Source organism: Amblyomma americanum, chromosome 4 (genome assembly GCF_052857255.1).
Source record: "Amblyomma americanum isolate KBUSLIRL-KWMA chromosome 4, ASM5285725v1, whole genome shotgun sequence".
Lineage (NCBI taxonomy): Eukaryota > Metazoa > Arthropoda > Arachnida > Ixodida > Ixodidae > Amblyomma > Amblyomma americanum.
This window is the reverse complement of record NC_135500.1, coordinates 79,258,523-79,276,606: the sequence shown is the minus strand read 5'-3', so window position 1 is coordinate 79,276,606 and position 18,084 is coordinate 79,258,523. Positions and strand designations below refer to the sequence as shown.

General features: G+C 44.1%; 5 non-coding genes across 5 annotated transcripts; all 5 read right to left on the bottom strand.

Annotated features, from left to right (window-relative positions):
- Positions 1-224: 224 nt before the first annotated feature.
- TRNAG-GCC (transfer RNA glycine (anticodon GCC)) lies at positions 225-296 on the bottom strand. The gene has a single exon. It is a non-coding gene; the product is annotated as a tRNA-Gly (tRNA).
- Positions 297-2,780: 2,484 nt separating this feature from the next.
- TRNAG-GCC (transfer RNA glycine (anticodon GCC)) lies at positions 2,781-2,851 on the bottom strand. The gene has a single exon. It is a non-coding gene; the product is annotated as a tRNA-Gly (tRNA).
- A 4,552-nt stretch (positions 2,852-7,403) lies between these two features.
- On the bottom strand, positions 7,404-7,474 carry TRNAG-GCC (transfer RNA glycine (anticodon GCC)). Its single transcript has one exon. It is a non-coding gene; the product is annotated as a tRNA-Gly (tRNA).
- A 3,247-nt stretch (positions 7,475-10,721) lies between these two features.
- On the bottom strand, positions 10,722-10,792 carry TRNAG-GCC (transfer RNA glycine (anticodon GCC)). The gene has a single exon. It is a non-coding gene; the product is annotated as a tRNA-Gly (tRNA).
- A 6,092-nt stretch (positions 10,793-16,884) lies between these two features.
- On the bottom strand, positions 16,885-16,956 carry TRNAG-GCC (transfer RNA glycine (anticodon GCC)). Its single transcript has one exon. It is a non-coding gene; the product is annotated as a tRNA-Gly (tRNA).
- Positions 16,957-18,084: the final 1,128 nt, after the last annotated feature.

Here is an 18,084-nt window from a genome sequence, read left to right as displayed (position 1 = left end):
AGTTCATGTGGACTCCTCCGCCGTCGTAAAAGTCCACGTATCGCTTTAAGACGTTAAACACCAGAAACTATTTCAAAAGCAACAGCGAATGGATGCACCGATCTCCCAGTGCGTAGGCCACTGAAACAGACACAATATTACTACTGTGAAACGCCACACGGAAGTTGAAGGCTCGCCTGGTGTTCTAGCTTAAGAGCTCCGTCGAAATGCACGCGAAAAAGAAACTGCGTAGCCGGGAATCTAACCCGGGCCACCCGCGTGGCAGGCGAGTATTCTACCACTGAACCACCGACGCCGCCGCTGCAGTCACCAGGCGAATTCTACAAGTGGCGAGTGCATTTACGCAATACCCTTATTATCTAGTTCACGCAATCGGCGAGCGCCTTCAGCGGAGGCACGTCTCTTTGTCGAGGGCGCAACTGTTGTAAAAAGCGGACCCTCTCGCCAACACGCTACTGTAACATAGCTTGCTACGTAAGCCACAGAGTATTACGGCGATAGCTTTCAATGTCTCATGCTCGCGTCCGTCCGTTATATTTTAGGTCACGTGATCTCTCTGCCCCGCTAGTGAAATGAATTGAAAGCTCAGCAAATTGAAATCGGTGCAATGAGTCGCAAACAGCTTTCGCCTTCCCGCACTTGAGAAATATGTAAGTGCCTCCAAGGAATTTTTTGTGCTGTGTAAACGGGGCAACGCGGATGCTTTTTTGGAAGTCTCAACGGCAACAAAGCAATGGCTCCGTTGTGACTGGTACAGGCGTATATCTCCGTTCACCGCCGCTGCAGAGTACAAATTTTTCGCTAAACATTGGCGTTCAATTGCAACGCACTTTAAGAGAACTTGTATTGCTCCTTCCTTGTGCATCAGCTCACGCGTAAATTCACCGGTTCACAAATTACGTAACGAGCTGATATGCACAAATACTTAAGTAGGCCAAATGCCTTCCTCATTTTTCAGGACGCAAGAAATGCTGTTTAATAAAATAAATGCTTCGGAAACCATGGAAATGCATGTTTCCTAGCAGCGCATGGGATAGCCACAAGAGGGAAGGTCTTCACAAAAGAATGGAAGGATAAAGCAGTATGAGCACTGCACTCGAAACGATATTTCATTTAATGCGGTTCTCGAGTGCTATACAAAGTCGCCGCACTGCAGATATTACCGAACGCTTGACTCGATTTCAGCTGGAGAAAAAGACGACGAAACAACGCCGTATTCAGTTCTTGAAATTCGGTTTTAACCGAAATATCAGCATTCTTGGCATGCGAGGCATAGGTAGCTCACCGTTTAGTAAGGGTTAGCTCAGTCGAAATTGGGAATAAACGAAGTCAGTAAGCCATGGGTGTCATGCATCAGTGGCATTGTTGGATAAGCAGAGCATTTGTGCGATGTGAGGTATTGTTTCGCTAGCTTCAACGCATCTGCAGACATAGAACTACCACCTCTTTTCTGCCTGTTAAATCATGGTTTGTTAGCTAATGCGGCCGACCTAGAGGAGTTACTCGGTTAAGTAGGCTCATCAAATGCACGTAGCACATTGGAACGAAGCCGTGCATAGGCCAAAGAAAGTATCATGTTCAGGCGACAACTGAGCTGCCGATTCGTCGCCGCCGTCAACACGCAGACCATGTGCTGCAAGGCCTTTTCGCACAACCCAGCTCAACAACCCAACATGTCAACCTAGTTCTTGGACGTAAACTTCCGCTTGCGTTTTTGTCTGCCGCCTGTTGCATTTTTTGCTTTACTGTTTTAATAACGATAGCAAGCCGTTGTACAAGCTCAGCTCCAAGTCTTCATATTTGCAAGTTCATTACTGCTAAACAAATTGATAAAGGTATTTAAAAAGATTCTGACTTTTAGCTCACATGATTATCCTATTAAATCACAGAAAAAAGTCAGTACAGCTTTCACCAACGGCAATATTGGAAAATAAAAAAATATATACTTTCTTTCCTATATAAGCACCTAAAAAAGTTCCGCACAATTTTCAAACAATAGAAGCCAAAAGGCCCTACTAATCGCTGCATGTTCTATCCGAAACAGTATATATAAAGTTAAAAGTAAACATATTGCTAACCTTGGTTTACAAATGTTAATTAATTCTAATTACGAACAAATATGTTCCCTGTTTATTATAAGCATTACTTCATCGCTGAAATTAGCATTTTTTATTCTGGGTTCTAAATGTTGTTGCAATCTTTGAGGCATAAATATAAATCAACATTACAAACACATTTCGAGAACTGTGTTCGCGAACTTTCCCCATTATTTTTTACAGTAAAGCTCTGCCTCAACTAGTAGTCCCTCGCAATTAATCTGTTAGATCATGCCTGCCATAGCTTGCATGCGCCGCTTTAGTTTTGTTACATAGCTTTCATTATTGCCCACTTACCAATACGGATCATGTCACATCCTTCAATATAGGCGTTATTTAGGTAAAAAGGTGATATGTAGGTATTTGAATGAATGAGAATAAAAATATATTAACTTTAATACATAGTGTTGCACAAGCGTTAGCAGTAAACGAAATTACAAACAATTTATTAACTTGTGCTGAAATGAAAGAATAAACCTTGCTGTAACGTTCTGATGTTATCTGGGCGTTAAGGAGCCCCAGGTGATCGAAATAAATGGGCAGTTCTCTAACACGCCTTACTCACAGCCCACGTGCCGCAACGGGACATTAAACGGCTTGCGTGCCGTTGCTGTTGCGTTGTGCTTGGTAAGCGTGTTGTTGAAAGCTGCGCTTGACCTTTTTTAAAAGAAAAACAGTAAAGAGTGCGTCGGCCGGGAATCGAACCCGGGCCACCCGCGTGGCAGGCGAGTATTCTACCACTGAACCACCGACGCCGACGATGCCGTCCTCAAGGCCAATTCTGCACGTGGCGACTGCATTTGCGCAATGCCGTCCCTATCTGGGTCACACGGGCGACGAACGCCTTCAGCAGAGACGCGTCTCTTCGTCGAGTGGCAACTGTCGTAGCAACGCGGACCTTCCGGCCGATGCGCCACTAGCGTAGCTTGCTATATAGCTATATCGCAGATTATTGTGCTATGCAGTGCGTTTAATGGGCCAAGCGCGAAAGTTTTATTGCAATTCTCAGCGGTCACACAACAATAGTACCAATGGACTGATACACGCCCATATATGAGCCGATGTTCGATCACCGCACCTGCTGGGTATACGTTTTTCGCTAAACGTCGGCGATTCATTGTTGCACAGCTTCATCATCAGCATGACTTCTCCTTTACCTCCCCAATTAACCCTTTTCTGTGCCATCTGTGATGGCCACCCTATCCCCGCGAACTTCTTAATCTCATCCGCCTACCTAAATTTCCGCCGCCCCCTGATACGATTGCATTCGCTTGGAATCCAGTCCGTTACTCTTAAGGACCATCGGTTATCTTGCCTTAGCACTACATGACATGCCCAAGCCCATTTCATTTTTTTTTTATTTCGACTAGGATGTCATTAACGCCTGTTTGATCCCTCACCCGCTCTGCTCTTGTCCCGTCTCTTAACGTTACACCTATCATTTTTATTTCCCTAGCTCAATGCGCTGTCCGCAACTTAAGTTTAATCTGTTTCGTTATCCTCCGCGTTTTACCCTATAGACGATTTTAGTTTCGATACCTGGGCGCGCCATGTTTGTTTTACTCGAGCGCCGCCTACCGCCGACGCTATCATGGGCTGATAATCTGCAGCCCGTGGGCTGCAGACGAAAGAGCGTGTGGTTTCTAGCAGTGTCATCCGCCCGTTTCATTCCTGCCAAGCCGAGAAATGGTGCGTGGGGTTCACTGCGTGCAAATCCTTGTTTGTGCTGTGCCATTAGCGCCTGCAACAACCAGCGGGAGCAAGCGATCATGCTTCGACGCAGCGAACGATCAGCATCGGTGTGTGCCATGCTCGCAGTTCACGCGTGTAGTTTTTGTCGCCTGTTGGCTGTGCGGCAAACGTTGCACAGTGTTGCATGTTGGAAAAACGAAAGCGAAATGTGCTAAAACTCAAGATCGCATAGATCAATCGATTATCTTGTTTTTCGTGGAGCACAGTTTCTAATTAACGCTTGCGCTGCCTGCTTGGACATGGCGAGTGTGACAATTTAGACGCAGAGCTTACAACAGAGCACTCTGCTCCCAAACTGAACATTCGGGACACAACAGCGAGCTCTGTGACCGAAGCGAATCCACGTCTGATCATTGCAGTGTTTTTTTGCGGCGACACGGGCGATAAAATTGAAATTTTATCGCTCCTTCCTGCCGCTCGCGAAGGGTTGTTCATACTACGAGTGTTACAAGCCAGTTCACTGAAAGCAACATGCATTCTTGCCTGCTCTGCTTTCGCCAGTACTCAATGGCCCACAAATACCAGAAAATATGTAATTACACGGACTGAAAGTTTGGTACGCTAATTGAATGCTATTGCCGCATATTGACAGGCCGAATAGCCGCATCTCTGTTGAGAATTCCAGTCTCAGTGGGTAGTGGCACTGCTCAAGTCGTTGCGTTTGTATTATCTCGGTCACGGTCATGCATAGTGGATTTTCTTACAGTGCATTCGAAGTGATTACCCGCGCATGCCATATGTTCTTTCTTATTACGTTGCCGTGGCTGTATTTTTGAATGCTCACTTTGCAGTTGGGTAAAAGTTCGTGTCGCCGCTATCATTCATGCCATTGTGCAAATGAAGTTATTCTTTTTTGTACTAACAGCATGTTTTTTTTTTAAGGTGGCGATGCCTGCACGCTCCCGATATTCGTCAACATGTGGGGTGGTGGAACGAAGTTGTGGTCACACTTGCGAAGTCCTTACGTGGTGTACTGCTGAACTAAAAAAGCTTTGCGAAGACCATCCAAAAGCTTGATCTCTTAAAATTATTTACAGGGTATAGTTTGGCAAACCAGGCGCAGTGCTTCGTTCCCCGCCCGATATTAAGCACGGGCAATTTGTTTGCTTCCGTCTGCATTTCATTCACAAAATGCGCTGATGCGTAAGCTTCTTGTTGGCGCTAGTATTTTCTGTTCGCCAACTACGTCCACTACCAATGCAACTCAGGGCCGAAGGGAAAGCGGTGAAGAAATAGGCACCGCAAACACGCTGAGACATTCCCATAACATGATGCGCGTACATACTTGCGGCTTTTTTTTTCTTCCGTCGACTATTGCCGCAACCGCAAATAAAACATTGATGTCTAGATGACGTTGGCTTTCCGTACAATATTGCAGCTTTTGTTGCATAGACGCTAACATGAGCTTGACCGGTGGATAAGCAGCCGAACGTTGCTCCGCACGCCGGATTACCAGTCCAGGGGAGGATGGCTACAGTGAAGTGTCGCGCAGAGCACATGTTTGAGAGTATCTCTCCCTCTCCTCCCGCTCCTCGTAAAATGTGGTGAGTACTGGTGAGATAGAGCTGTTATATATTTTTCTCTGTTATATATTTTTCTCTGTTATATATTTTTCTTTAAAAAAAAGAAACATTCCCCTATGCACCTTGATTTCGGTGACTGTTGGCTTCCTTAATATGTTTGTCAAACGAGCCCCTCACTTCATTTACCTTGTCTATATATATATATATATATATTACATATACATATATTAAAATCATCTGTTCACAACCACGACCCGCTAAGAGGAGTTAGTTGGTTAAGTAGTTTTATCAGTCGCATGCAGGGCAGTGACTTAAAACCATGCATAGTACCCTGGTTCAAACCCGACCGCGGAGGCCGCGTTTCGATGGAGGCGAAACGAAAAAGGCTGCCGCATGCTGTGCGATATCAGTGCACGTTAAAGATCCCCAGGTGGTCGAAAATATTCCGTATCCCTCCACTATGGCACCGCTTTCTTCCTTTTTTCTTTCACTTCCTCCTCTATCTCTTCCTTTACGGCGTGGTTCAGGTGTCCGCCGATGTGTGAGACAGATATTGCGCCATGTCTTATCCTCCAAAACCAATTTTAAATTTCATACCGCGACGACTAAGCGCCTTTTTCATCGCTGCCACCAACACGCAGGCCATGTGTTGCAACATACTCTCGCTTAATCCACCGCGACAACCCAACAATAGAATGACAGCCGAGTTCATGGACGTAAGCTTCTAGAGTTTTTGTCTGCAGTGTGTCTCATTTAATTCACCATACTTTCTTACTGACCACAACAATTTCTTCCACAAACTCTGCTCCAAGAATTCCCATTCGCACTTTGAAAAATGTAAAACAAATTGACAAAAACACAAGATAGACTCTGAGTGACTTTTGGCCGCACAAGATTGCGCCATTAAATCACCGAAAAATGTCACTAAATCTTTCGCCGATTGCAATATCCGTCGTGAAAAAAAGGAAACTTTCGTTCTCTTAAAATCATTTTCAAACGTCCGCCTAATCTTCTATAGCAAACGTTATTTTAACGTTTGAAGTAAACATTTTGCTAACCATGCTTTGCGCATGCTATTTAATGTTGAATATTCAAAATAATTATTTTTAATTATAAACATAATTTCACCTTAGAAACTCTACACTATTGTAGTGTTGTTATAATCTTTGAATCAAAATTATAAAACAAGTTACAAATATATTTCAGGAATTGTGTCCGAAAAACTGTTCCCATGGTTTTTACAGTAATACTGCTCCTCAACTAGTTGCACTTTGCAATTAAATCAATAAGATAATGCCTGCCTTAGATTGCATGCAGAACCCTGTTATTTTGTTACAAAGGTTTGCTTACAGCCGACTCACCTCTATCGCTTATGGCACCCTCTATTATTGCTATATAATCTAGCTAGGCTCCATCGTATTTTTAGAAAGCGACTTACTTCTATTTTCCTGTCGTTCCACCTCCTCCTCCACTTGCTTGTATTGGTGGTGGTGCATTGTAGAGCTCGGGCGTTGCCTTCCACGTAGGGCTTTGAAAGACACTGATAAGCTCTGCAATTTCACAATCAGCAGGATTCCACGCTCTTGCATGCTAATTTCATTATTTTAGAGAATGCTGCATTTATGGAGTTTAAATGTTGGAATACGCATACGGAAAGCTAATTTGAACGGTAAATAATAATGCTGCTGAGACGTTAGAAAAAATGATCCTTTTAACGGAGCAAACATGTTTAAAGGAAAGAAAGAAACAACAACCCTGTTGCAACGTTTTGGCGTTACCTTGACGTTAAAGAATCCCAGGAGATATAAGTACATGTGGACTCCTCCGCCATCGTAAAAGTCCACGTATCGCTTTAAGACGTTATACACCAGAAACTATTTCAAAAGCAACAGCGAATGGATGCACCGATCTCCCAGTGCGTAGGCCATTGAAACAGACACAATACCACTACTGCGAAACGCCACACGGAAGTTGAAGGCTCGCCTGGTGTTCTAGCTTAAGAGCTCCGTCGAACTGCACGCGAAAAAGAAACTGCGTCGGCCGGGAATCGAACACGGGCCACCCGCGTGGCAGGCGAGTATTTTACCACTGAACCACCGACGCTTTTTTCCGTTATTGCCTGGCTTTGACCCATAACATTTACACAACAAACACTCAAAAAAAACACACAAAACGCTATGTACATACGACACTGTCGTGGTCAGCCATCATGAGTCTGGCTTCGTCATACTAAAATTCACGAAGCATACAGAACCACCGACGCCGACGCTGCATTCAGCAGGCGAATTCTACAATTGGCGAGTGCATTTACGCAATACCCTTATTATCTAGGTCACGCAATCGGCGAGCGCCTTCAGCGGAGGCACATCTTTTTGTCGAGGGGGCAACTGTTGTAAAAAGCGGACCCTCTCGCCAACGCGCTACTGTAACATAGCTTGCTACGTAAGCCACAGAGTATTACGGCGATAGCTTTCAATGTCTCATGCTTGCGTCCGTCCGTTATATTTTACGTCACGGGATCTCTCTGCCCCGCTCGCGCCAGCTGCTCTTCTCTGTCGTGAAATGAATTAAAGCGCGGCAAATTCAAATCGGTGCAATGAGTCGCAAACGGCTTTCGCCCTCCCGCAGTTAAGAGATATTGTAAGATATTGTAAGATATTGTATGTAAGTGCCTCCAAGGAATTTTTTTTGCTGTGTGAACGGGGCAACGCGGATGTTTTTTTGGAAGTCTCAACGGCCACAAAGCAATGGCTTCGTTGTGACTGGTACAGGCGTATATCTCCGTTCACCGCCGCTGCAGAGTACAAATTTTTCGCTAAACCTTGGCGTTCAATTGCAGCGCACTTTAAGAGAACTTGTATTGCTCCTTCCTTGTGCATCAACTCAAGCGTAAATTCACCGGTTCACAAATTACGTAACGAGCTGATATGCACAAAGACTTAAGTAGGCCAAATGCCTTCCTCATTTTTCATTACGCAAGAAATGCTGTTTAATAAAATAAATGCTTCGGAAACCATGGAAATGCATGTTTCCTAGCAGCGCATGGGATAGCCACAAGAAGGAAGGTCTTCACAAAAGAATGGAAGGATAAAGCAGTATGAGCACTGCACTCGAAACGATATTTCATTTAATGCGGTTCTGCCACAGCCTCTCCACTTTTCGGAGGTGCCTGTTAGAACACCCGATACGACAGCAACAGGAATGTGCTCCCCGCAATTCTAAGTTTCCTTTTAGACACGATACGGCTGCCGTCCTGAAACCGTTCCGATTTCCATCTTGTCGCTACTCATGTTCAAAACTCGTCTGTGGACAGAAACACTGCACGTATAGCCCCATTCCCATTTTCAGCCACTAGTCTCACAGCTTCCAATTTGTTCTGTTTTATTTATTGTCCTTATTCTTTGTTATTATTATTTTTCCGAGTTTGAAAACCATTTAGAGCGCCTGTCATTAACCACCCGTGTCATGGCCACTCCCCCGCAGTGGGTATCCGCCATTCACTCGTTGAGTACAACACCAACAGCAACGACAACTTCAATCAGGCTGTTGTAAGGATAAAATGTGGTAGTTTTCACGAAAATCACAGATATAAAAGAACAACATTTCCCACATTTTGCACAGCTGATCCCAAGGCCACGGAAACAAGTCCCGGCCGTTGCGGCCGCCTTTCGAAGGAGGTGAAATGGAGAAACGCTCGTGTGCTATACAAAGTCGCCGCACTGCAGATATTACCGAACGCTTGACTCGATTTCAGCTGGAGAAAAAGACGACGAAACAACGCCGTATTCAGTTCTTGAAATTCGGTTTTAACCGAAATATTAGCATTCTTGGCATGCGAGGCATAGGTAGCTCACCGTTTAGTAAGGGTTAGCTCAGTCGAAATTGGGAATGAACGAAGTCAGCAAGCCATGGGTGTCATGCATCAGTGGCATTGTTGGATAAGCAGAGCATTTGTGCGATGTGAGGTATTGTTCCGCTAGCTTCCACGCATCCGCAGACATAGAACTACCACCTCTTTTCTGCCTGTTAAATCATGGTTTGTTAGCTAACGCGGCCGACCTAGAGGAGTTACTCGGTTAAGTAGGTTCATCAAATGCACGTAGCACATTGGAACGAAGCCGTGCATAGGCCAAAGAAAGTATCATGTTCAGGCGACAACTGAGCTGCCGATTCGTCGCCGCCATCAACACGCAGACCATGTGCTGCAAGGCCTTTTCGCACAACCCAGCTCAACAACCCAACATGTCAACCTAGTTCTTGGACGTAAACTTCCGCTTGCGTTTTTGTCTGCCGCCTGTTGCATTTTTTGCTTAACTTTTTTAATAACAATAGCAAGTAGTTGTACAAGCTCATCTCCAAGTCTTCATATTTGCAAGTTCATTACTGCTAAACAAATTGATAAAGGTATTTAAATAGATTCTGACTTTTTAGCTCACATGATCATCCTATTAAATCACAGAAAAAAAGTCAGTACTGCTTTCACCAACGGCAATATTGGACAATAAAAAAATATATACCTTCTTTCCTATATAAGCACCTAAAAAAGTTCCGCACAATTTTCAAACAATAGAAACCAAAAGGCCCTACTAATAGCTGTATGTTCTATCCGAAACACTATATATAAAGTTAAAAGTAAACATATTGCTAACCTTGGTTTACAAATGTTAATTAATTCTAATTAGAACAAATATGTTCCCTGTTTATTATAAGCATTACTTCATCGCTTAAATTAGCATTTTTTATTCTGGGTTCTAAATGTCGTTGCAATCTTTGAGGCATAAATATAAATCAACATTACAAACACATTTCGAGAACTGTGTTCGCGAACTTTCCCCATTATTTTTTACAGTAAAGCTCTGCCTCAACTAGTAGTCCTTCGCAATTAATCTGTTAGATCATGCCTGCCATAGCTTGCATGCGCCGCTTTAGTATTGTTACATAGCTTTCATTATTGCCCACTTACCAATACGACTCATGTCACATCCTTCAATAATGGCGTTATTTAGGTAAAAGGGTGATATGTAGGTATTTGAATGAATGAGAATAAAAATATATTAACTTTAACACATAATGTTGCACAAGCGTTAGCAGTAAACGAAATTACTAAGAATTGATTAACTTGTGCCGAAATGAAAGAATCAACCTTGCTGTAACGTTCTGATGTTACCGGGAAATTAAGGAACCCAAGGTGATCTAAATAAATGGGGAGTTCTCTACCACGCCCACTTCACAGCCCACGTGCCGCATCGGGACATTAAACGGCTTGCGTGCCGTCGCTGTTGCGTTGTGCTTGGTAAGCGTGTTGTTGAAAGCTGCGCTTGACGCTTTTAAAAAGAAAAGCAATAAGGAGTGCGTCGGCCGGGAATCGAACCCGTGCCACCCGCGTGGCAGGCGAGTATTCTACCACTGAACCACCGACGCCGACGATGCCGTCCTCAAGGCCGATTCTGCATGTGGCGAGTGCATTTGCGCATTGCCGTCCCTATCTGGGTCACACGGGCGACGAACGCCTTCAGCAGAGACGCGTCTCTTCGTCGAGGGGCAACTGTCGTAGCAACGCGGACCTTCCGGCCAATACGCCACTAGCGTAGCTTGCTATATAGCTATATTGCAGATTATTGTGCTATGCAGTGCGTTTAATGGGCCAAGCGCGAAAGTTTTGTTGCAATTCTCAGCAGTCACACAACAATAGTACCGTTGGACTGATACACGCCCATAAATGAGCCGATGTTCGATCGCCGCACCTGCTGGGTATATGTTTTTCGCTAAACGTCGGCGATTCATTGTTGCACAGCTTCATCATCAGCATAACTTCTCCTTTACCTCTCCAATTAACCCTTTTCTGTGCCATCTGTGATGGCCACCCTATCCCCGCGAACTTCTTAATCTCATGCGCCTACCTAAATTTACGCCGCCCCCTGATACGCTTGCATTCGCTTGGAATCCAGTCCGCTACTCTTAATGACCATCGGTTATCTTGCCTTAGCACTACATGACATGCCCATGCCCATTTCTTTTTTTTTTATTTCGACTAGGATGTCATTAACGCCTGTTTGATCCCTCACCCGCTCTCTCTTATCCCATCTCTTAACGTTACACCTATCATTTTTATTTCCCTAGCTCAATGCGCTGTCCGCAACTTAAGTTTAATCTGTTTCGTTATCCTCCGCGTTTTGCCCTATACACGATTTTAGTCTCGATACCTGGGCGCCGCCATGTTTGTTTTACTCGAGCGCCGCCTACAGCCGACGCTATCATGGGCTGACGCTATCATGGGCTGATAATCTCCAGCCCGTGGGCTGCAGACGAAACAGCGCGTGGTTTCTAGCAGTGTCATCCACCCGTTTCATTCCTGCTAAGCCGAGAAATGGTGCGTGGGGTTCACTTCGTGTAAATCCTTGCGTGTGCTGTGCCATTAGCACCTGCAACAACCAGCGGGAGCTAGCGATCATGCTTCGACGGAGCGAACGATCAGCATCGGTGTGCGCCATGCTCGCAGTTCACGCGTGGAGTTTTTGTCGCCAGTTGGCTGTGCGGCAAACGTTGCACAGTGTTGCATGTTGGAAAAACGAAAGCGAAATGTGCTAAAACTCAAGATCGCATAAATCAATCGATTATCTTGTTTTTCGTGGACCACAGTTTCTAATTAACGCTTGCACTGCCTGCTTGGACATGGCGAGTGTGACAATTTAGACGCAGAGCTTACAACAGAGCACTCTGCTCCCAAACTGAACATTCGAGAGACAACAGCGAGCTCTGTGACCGAAGCGAATCCACGTCTAATCATTGCAGTGTTTGTTTGCGTCGACACGTGCGATAAAATTGAAATTTTATCGCTCCCTCCTGCCGCTCGCAAAGGGTTGTTCATACTACGAGTGTTACAAGCCAGTTCACTGAAAGCAACATGCATTCTTGCCTGCTCTGCTTCCGCCAGTACTCAATGACCACAAATACCAGAAAATATTTAATTACACGAACTGAAAGGTTGGTAGGCTAATTGAATACTATTGCCGCTTATTGACAGGCCGAATAGCCGCACCTGTGTTGAGAATTCTAATCACAGTGGGTACTGGCACTGCTCAGGTCGTTGCGTTTGTCTTATCTTTGTCACGGTCATGCATAGTGTATTTTCTTACAGTGCATTCGATGTGATTACCCGCGCATGCCACATGTTCTTTCTTCTCACGTTGCCGTGGCTGTATTTTTGAATGCTCACTTTGAGGTTGGGTAAAAGTTGGTGTCGCCGCTATCGTTCATGCCATTGTGCAAATGAAGTTAGTCTTTTTTGTACTAACAGCATGTGTTTTTTTTTCGTGTGGCGATGCCCACACGCTCCCGATATTTCGTGAACATGTGGGGTGGTGTAACGAAGTTGTGGTCACAATTGCGAAGTCCTTACGTCGTGTACTGCTGAATTAAAACAGCTTTGCCAAGACCATCCAAAAGCTTGATCTCTTAAAATTATGTACAGGGTACAGTTCGGCAAACCAGGTGCTGCGCTTCGTTCCGTGCCCGATATTAAGCATGGGCAATTTGTTTGCTTCCGTCTGCATTTCATTCACAAAATGCGCTGATGCGTAAGCTTCTTGCTGGCGCTAGTATTTTCTGTTCGCCAACTATGTCCACTACCAATGCAACTCAGGGCCGAAGGGAAAGCGGTGAAGAAACAGGCACCGCAAACACGCTGAGACATTCCCATAACATGGTGCGCGTACATACTTGCGGCTTTTTTTTCTTCCGTCGAATATTGCCGCAACCGGAAATAAAACATTGATGTCTAGATGACGTTGGCTTTCCGTACAATATTGCAGCTTTTGTTGCATAGACGCAAACACGAGCTTGACCGGTGGATAACAAGCCGAACGTTGCTCCGCACGCCGAATTATCAGTCCAGGAAAGGATGGCTACATTGAAGTGCCGCGCAGAGCACATGTTTGAGAGTATTTCTCCCTCTCATACTCGCTCCTCGTAAAATGGGGTGAGTACTGGTGAGATAGAGCTGTTATATATTTTTCTCCTGAGGGATATCGATAAACTGGCCTTCACGATCTGAGAGAACCTGCCAAATGCGCTCCACCGATTTTTACTTTTCAAGCATTTCGCTTCCGTGATTCGGATCTCTGGTCAATACCTGACCTAAATAGACGTATTCTTTTCCCACTTCCAGCACCTCGCTGCCAATTGTGAACTGCGGTTCTTTGCTAGACTGTTGGACAGTGCTTTGGTTCTCTTCATTTTAATTCTTAAACACACCGTTCTGCTCTGTCTGTGTAACTCATTCATCACGCGTTGCAATTCGCCTCCTGAGTGACTTAGCAAGAAAATGTCATCAGCGCATCGCAGATTACTATGCCATTCTCCATTAATTCTTAACCCCAACTGTTCCCAGTCCAGGCCTCGGAGAACCTCCTGTAAACAGGCGGTGAATAGCATTGGTGAGATAATGTCACCCTCTCTGGTACACTTTCTTATCGGAGATTTATTACTCACCTAATGGGGGACTGTGGCAGTTGTGCGCACGCTATAGATATCTTGCATTAATTTTACAGAATACTCTTCTGCACCCTGAGTCCGCAATGCCTGCATAACACACTGTTTAAGGCAACTTATATTGTTGCTTCCTTGTCCCTCACCTCAAGCGCATATTCATTAATTCACGCATTACATAGAGAGCTCATATGCCCCATCAAATCGCCTCGTTCTTCAAGACGCAAGATATGTTGTTTAATAAAATAAAAACTTGAGAAAAGAATCCTTTCTCTTCCCACTCCCGAAGAATAAAAACGGAACTAAGCATGTATGCTGGCAGTTCATGGTCTATATAGCCACAGAAAGGAAGGCCTTCACTAAAGAACGAAAGAAGAAATGTGAGCACTGATGCGAAATGTTCACATTTCGCATATTTTGTTCTGCTGGTCACAAAGCCACAGAAACGATCCCCGGCCTTTCGATGTAGGTGAACTGGAATAACGCCCTTGTGCTATACCACGTCACCGCACTCCAGATATTACCGAACATTTGAATAATACTTTCAAACTCTCATATGAGTGCCAGTAAACTTACATGGTACTTTGTGATGATACTTTAAGTTTAGTTATCGAAAATAAGGTTATATATAGGAATTGAACTTCTCGATTTAAGCCGAAAAAAAAGTGATGAAAGTACGCCGAATTCGGTTTCCGAAATTAGGATTCAACCGAAAATTGTCAGAATTCTTCGCATGCAAGGCATAGCTAGCTTGCTCTTAAGTAACCGCTACACAGCGTCAAATTTGGGAATGAGTTTCGCGCTTTGAGGGATTGCCCTTCTAGCTTCCACGCGGGGAATACGCACCTTTTGTCTGCCTGCTATATATATATATATATATATATATATATATATATATATATATATATATATATATATATATATATATATATATATATATATATATATATATATTAAAACCATCCGTTAACAACCACGACCAGCTAAGAGGAGTTAGTTGGTTAAGTAGTTTTATCAGTCGCATGCAGGGCAGTGACTTAAAACCATGCATAGTACCCCGGTTCGAACCCGACCGCGGCGGCCGCGTTTCGATGGAGGCGAAACGCAAAAAGCGGCCGCGTGCTGTGCGATATCAGTGCACGTTAAAGATCCCCAGGTGGTCGAAATTATTCCGTAGCCCTCCACTGCTGCACCTATTTCTGCCTTTCTTCTTTCACTCCCTCTTTATCCCTTCCTTACTGTGGAGTTCAGGTGTCCAGCGAGATATGCGAGACAGTTGCCGCGTCATTGCCTTTCCTCAAATACCAATTTTGAATTTTTTCTTCATTGAAAAGAATTTCTGGATGCCATGTCAGTGCACTTTAAAGATCCCCAGATAGTCGTAAATATTCCGTATCCCTCCACTATGGCACCTCTTTCTTCCTTTTTTCTATCACTTCCTCCTCTATCTCTTCCCTTACGGCGTGGTTCAGGTGTCCGCCGATGTGTGAGACAGATATTGCGCCATGTCCTATCCTCCAAAACCAATTTTAAATTTCATACCGCGACGACTAAGCGCCTTTTTCATCGCTGCCACCAACACGCAGGCCATGTGTTCCAACATCCTCTAGCTTAATCCACCGCGACAACCCAAGGATAACATGACAGCCGAATTCCTGGACGTAAACTTGTAGTTTTTTTTCTGCAGGGTGTCTCCCATAATTCGCCATACTTTCTTGCTAACGAAAATTTTTTGCACAAGCTCTGCTCCAAGTATTCCCATTTGCACTTTAAAAACTGTAAAACAAATTGACAAAAACACAGTATAGACTCTAAGTGACTTTTGGCCGAACAAGATTGCGCGATTAAATCCCCGTAAAAAGTCACTAAATCTTTCGCCGAACGCGATATCCGCAGCCAAAAAAAAAAAAGAAACATTCGTTCTCTTAAAATCATTTTAAAAAGCCCGCCTAATTTTCATATTTTAACGTTATTGTAACGTTTGAAGTAAACATTTTGCTAACCTTACTTTGCAAATGCTATTTAATGTTGAGAATTAAAAATAATACTTTGTTTATTATAAACATAATTTCACCGTCGAAACTTACACTATTGTAGTGTTGTCATAATCTTTGAGTCGAAACTATAAACAACGTTACAAATGTATTTCTAGAATTGCGTGCGAAAATTTTCCTATGGTTTTTACAGTAATATTGTTTCTAAACTAGTAGCACTTTGAAATTAAATCAATTAGATAATTCCTGCCTTAGATTGCATGCAGAACCCTGTTATTTTTTACAAAAGTTTGCTTACAGTCGACTCACCTCTATCGCTTATGGCACCATCGATTATTGCTATATAATCTAGCTAAGCACCATCATATTTTTTTAGAAAGCGACTTGCTTGTATTTCAATGGCGTTCCACCTCCTCCTCTACTTGCTTGTATTGGTGGTGGTGTATTGTGAAGCTCTGGCGTTGCCTTCCATGTAGGGCCTTGAAAGACACTGATAAGCTCTGCAATTTCACAATCAGCGGGCATCCACGCTCTTTCATGCTAATTTTATTATTTTAGAGAATGCTGCATTAATGGAGTTTAAATGTTGCAATAAGCATATATGCTTGCCGTATACGGCAAGGTCATCTGAATGCTAAATAATAATGCTGCTGAGACGTTAGATAAAATGATCCTCTCAACAGAGCAATCATGTTTCAAGAAAACAAAGAAAAAACAACCTTGTTGCAACATTTTGGTGTTACCTTGACATTAAAGAATCCGAGGAGATATAAGTGCATGTGGACTCGTCCACCATCCTCCTCATAGTCTATGTGTCGCTTTACGTTAAACACCAGATACTATATCAATAGCGACAGCGAATGGATGTGCTGATCTCCCAGCGGAGTAGGCTATTGAAACACACACAATACCACTACTGAGATGGGTTGCACGAAGTTGAAAGCTCGCCTTGCGTTCCGGCGCTTTCGAGGTAAGTAAGAGCGCCGTTCAACTGTGTAATAGTCGCTGCCAGAATGAAAAATAAAAAGAAACTGCGTCGGCCGGGAATCGAACCCGGGCCACCCGCGTGGCAGGGCGAGTATTCTACCACTGAACCACCGACTTTTTTTTTTCTTTATTTCCTGACTTCGCCAAGAACCACCGTACACAAATACACTTACACTGCACAATGAACAATACTTAACACTATCCGCCTGGTGGGTTGTGGCTTCGTCATATTAAAACTCAAAACTCTCTAAGCGCCACCAAAGGCTCTACTCTTTCCAGCCACTCCGGAGCTTCAGGAGCTAGTTTCTGAATTTCAGTATACTTATGCATACACTCCTGAAAATAGATCCGTGCTGGCCGTGCATCAGGATCGCAATGATATCCTGCCATTCTGGAGCGCTAAATACAGCGGAGGCCCATTAGCATAATAGGGGTCGAATGGTGTCCCATCCTCACTCTCTACAGGCAAGTACCGTATTCCATGAGAGTCTAGCGGAAATTCCTTTTTTTAAAGTCATCTGCAAGATGTCCCAGAAGTATACCCCCTCCCAACAATGCAAAAAACGTGGTCTATTGTCTCCGGTAGTTTACAGATTAAACAATGTGATCCCCAAGGTAGAAATAAATGCTTCCGCTCCAAAAATTTATTTACTGGTAGTGTTCCGGTATGTAACTTAAAGAAGAATGTTTTTGCAATTGGCAGCACCTGCATTGCCTTCACACGCCTAAGTACGTCGCGTCCCAGGCCTCCACTGCATACGGCCCTGTACATAGGTTGTGGTAGAACTACATCGCACAAATCCTTATACAACTTCTTCTTGCTAACAGAAGACGAATACCCATACGAAAACCGAACAGATAGGAATCGAACACTCGCGACAACCTGTCTAAAGTAACCAAATATACGTCCCGATAAACTTTCGGTTGAGACAACAAAATCCGGCAGAGCATTTCCAAGCCTTAATTGGCACACAGTGCGCAAAAACGGATCACTTACATCACGCACAAAAAAAAAAAATCTCCTTACAATCTGCCGCAAAAATAAGTGCCCCAGACTCAGGCCACCGTCCTTGACCCGCATAAACAAATTCGTCCGGCTGCATCTTTCCCAGCCCGCAGCCCACAGAAAAACGGCAAAGATCCGGTGCAGTCTCTGTATGTTCATCCTTGCACAATGCAACACTTGCATCACGTACCACAATGTAGACATAAAAAACAGATTACACGCTGTCGCCATTGCGAAAA